Source organism: Halictus rubicundus, chromosome 1 (assembly GCF_050948215.1).
Source record: "Halictus rubicundus isolate RS-2024b chromosome 1, iyHalRubi1_principal, whole genome shotgun sequence".
In the NCBI taxonomy this organism is placed as follows: Eukaryota; Metazoa; Arthropoda; class Insecta; order Hymenoptera; family Halictidae; genus Halictus; species Halictus rubicundus.
The window spans coordinates 19,130,742-19,134,845 of NC_135149.1; positions in this window are offsets into that span (position 1 = coordinate 19,130,742).

Sequence of the window (4,104 nt, forward strand, 5' to 3'; positions counted from 1 at the left end):
TCGCCGATCACGAAAATCTGACGGCTACCGACAAACCCCCCGTGGATTACGGGGATCGGTATCTACGACGAAACAGTGTTGGTCTTTGGACTTTGCGTTCGCTTGGCGCAAAGATGGTACTCTAACGTGTTTCACGCGATCCTAACACCGATCTGTTCCGCGCACCGTTCGTCCATCCGGTTAGTCAACTGGATGGGTACCTGTCTGGTTGTTGTACACCTCGTGCGGCAACAGCATGTGCTGGAATCGCATGGCTAAGTCATAAGCGGCGGCTTCGAAGAGGATCGTGGCTGCGATGGTGGTGGTGGTGGACGAGGAGAAGGTACAGTGGTGGAGGTCGTTTATGGTGGAGGTAAAGTCCGCGGCCAGGAAGACCGATCGTCCGTCGTGAGTGGGGAACCTCGTCAAAGCCAGAAATGATCAGCCACCGTCGCCATCGTCGTCATCGCCGTCGTCGTCGTCGTTAGGATAGGAAGCTCAACGACAGAGAAACATTCAGAGAGAGAGGGGGGGGGGGGAGAGAGAGAGAGAGAGAGAGAGAGAGAGAGAGAGAGAGAGAGAGAGAGAGAGAGAGAGAGAGTGCCGAAGAGAAAGAGAGGCGGAGGACGAACCAGGAGAAATCAAAGTGGGCCAGTGACCAGGTCACGTGGAGAAGAACGAGGCCCAACGCGCACGACAGCGGCACACTGTCCTACTCATCGGCGTCGTCGCCGCTGCCACTGCTCTTATCTGTCCATTCAGGAAACGTATCGCGACGCGTTCAGCTTCCAGTCACTCACATCGGAAGCTAACCGCGCCGGGACCATAGCAATTTTCGAGCACCGGTGCTAGATCGCCGGCATCTCGCGGCGCAGAGTGGTCCGGATCAGAAAATTAAGTGACATTTAGTCCAAAAACGAACTTTCTCGTATCGATATCTAACCAATGAACATTATTTCTTGAATGTCCATGGAACTCGAGAATGAAGAAATTAGTACAATTTAATAAATATCATCAGTTGTAATAAACATTGAAACTTGGACGTTTTAAGAACAGTATTTTTCGCCACAAAAATTGCTTCTCTTTAATGCGATATCCTGACGATCCTATTTAATATTTTCTGTCAACTTTTTTTTTTTTAAATTGAAGAGCAGACTTTTGCGATGAAAATGATATCATTTAATAATTATTACTGTAAATAATCTATATAGAAAATAATATTGAATACAGAAGGGAACATTTGTACAATTTTTTACGTTCAGAAAGACATATCTTCTAAGTTGCAAAAAGTTAACCATCCGGACAAATTGGAACATTTTCAGTATATTTTTCCCTATATAATTATGCAATAATCGTAAACCACCTCACACCACTTTGCAAATTATTGTTGTTCAAATATCAAATATGTATACATTCGTATATTTTTGATTAAATGTTTTTTAAATATGTACATTTTTATATCGATATATATTTGTTATCGAAAATGTTGGTGGTGGTTTCGCAAATACAAAGATCTAAAAATATTAATGAAAATAAATTAAACAAAACATATTTAATTATCAACCATTAAAAAATGACTATTTTTTAAATATGTTTAGTGAAGATTTCATTGCAATATCTCTAATAGTTCAAAAAATATAACAAAATGTCACTAAATTCTTCGATCCGGACCACTGTGCGGCGCGGCGTACTGTGGGCCATTCAAACGGGAACAAAACTCGAAAATTTATATAAACTCACTTAAAATATCTTCAATATTTATTTGAGTGCCTAAAGACGAGGACGTTTAAATAAATAACATCGACTTCGGGAACGATCGTGCCATTTTCTTCTTCAGGCGCCGAACTGTAAGCGTTAATCATGTCTTTCATTTCATTAGCGTTTTATATTCAATGAAAGCAAATTTTTTAACTTTTGACATCCCGTCGGAATAAATTTATTGACAAATCGACTCTTCAATTAAACCACGATTGCGTGTGGATGTATTTTTAAAGAATGAGTAACATTCAGTTTGTAGCAGATCACTTCGTTTTCGACGACAGCGATTATCCTCGCCGGAGGAAATACTTAAAAAATAATGTACCATCTCTTGTGCCAAATTTGCCTCTCCTCGAAGCTACGGATGACAGTTAAGTGGTCTCTCGAGACTCTTTGGGACCGGTCTCGTTAAAAGTCCTCTCGCTGGGTCAACGAACCGAAATCTCGTACTACTAGGGCCAACGGAACGATTCCCAACTCGTTTCTTTCCCCCGATGAATTTTCCGTTTCTCGAACTCACGGGAATAAGTCGAGCTTCGTTAAGAATCGGAATGGAAGTCTCCACAGTCGTTCTAGGGCTTCCTATTATTGCCACGTTAACGCTAGAATCGCCAGACGGGTCAAACGATTCCGGTTTTCCTTGGTTTACGATCGTTGGAAACGCGAAAGACTCTTTTGTGGTAAGCAATTAAACAATTTGATTCATGCGTGCGTCGCAATAAAAGTCAATCGGTTTCTCTGCGGTTTGCGTGTGTACGGCAGAACATATTACGAGCGGTCCTGAAGACAGAAGACTGGCGAACCGAGGGGACGAGCTTACGGTTCGCGGGAAGATTCAACCGAGAAATTCGCGGGACACAGTTTCTAAATATAACCGAGTTGAAAGTTCGGAAAGACTCATTTCCGTGGTGTTCACGGTAAACAGAGAATTTCTATTTGCCTTTGAGCGAGAGGTGTCCTTAACGTGTTCCGCCGATCATTTTTATTTGTGAACAGCGAACAGTTCTGGCTTTCTTTAGTACCATTATTCGGAGATGCTACGACTTAAAGTGGGAACCTTGCGTGAATGGCCTGATTTTAAAGAATTTTTTTTTGAAAAATGTAATGCGTAGATTGTTTTAAAATTTCAGGTATCATTTATTAACGTTATCATATAAACAAAAATATTTTTTATAAATTTTAACTGTTAATATCAATGGTGCAATGGCAGCTTGATAATGGCATCCTGTAAATGAGCCGTGCAGCGTACAATGGCACAAAAATGATTTGAAACAAAAAAATCAAAATGGAATCGTTGTTTTACGCAAAAACGCACAACATGACATTCTTCTTTTATTAAAATTTGCAAAATTGCAAAAATAGCGAAGTTTTGAAAAGAAACGGATTTTCTGTTATGAACAATCGTTAATAACAATGTTTTAAATAAAAAATTAAAAAACCGAAGCTCGTTATGTTGTGGCCAATTATTTATAGAATATATATACCAAGTTTCGATAAAGATCGAGTAATCGGTGTTTGAGCTACGTTGCACGGCGTGCGAAATTTTGCGTTTCGAGAAAAATGCGTTTAAAGTTTGAGTAACAGAGAAATCGTGAAAAAAACTTCATTCATTTTAACTTACCGCGGTTTTTTGCTAATCTACGATTCCACGGCCATAGAACATATCTTCCTCTTGCTCAAAAAGTTGAACTTCAGCCGTTTATTTTCTTTTCGAGAAGCACGAGCTTTTCCGACAAGAGCCCGACTACGTGAACCGCTCCGCCCAACACAACCGTTTACTTTATTTTGAATATAACGTACAAGAACATCTCCGATCAGTTTCTAACTTTTTTTATCGTATTCCTGAGGAAATTTCCTATCTCAAAATACTAAAAAATTTCATTTTACACAAGGTTCCTCCCTCGATTGCCAAACATAATTTCATTTCGATACGCAACGTTGGAGAACGAGATAATTTGTACCGTCTAGAAATCTATTTGCGAAATCGTTAAATTCAATGAATTAGCAATGAAGAGTTAGGTATGACGCGCTTTAATGAATGAACCTCGTCTTGTAGCAAGGGTTTATTGGATTTTATTGACTGGCGACGTTTTCACTGCGCGTTATCTAACGCTGACAGCAGATACATCGTCGGAGAGAGGCAACCGCGTCCGCGAATCCTGATATACGGTTGACAGTGTGCGATAGTGAACGAACGGCCTGGCGTGTGTCGGTGGCACGGGAGTCCCGTTGACGAATTTTATTCGCGTAACTGGAACGAGGAAAACAGAGGTCAAAAACGAGCGAGGAACACGGCCGAGAATCTCAATCGATCGGATTTCACTTCATTCCGGAGTCAGCGCGTCAATCTGTGTCAACCGCATATGA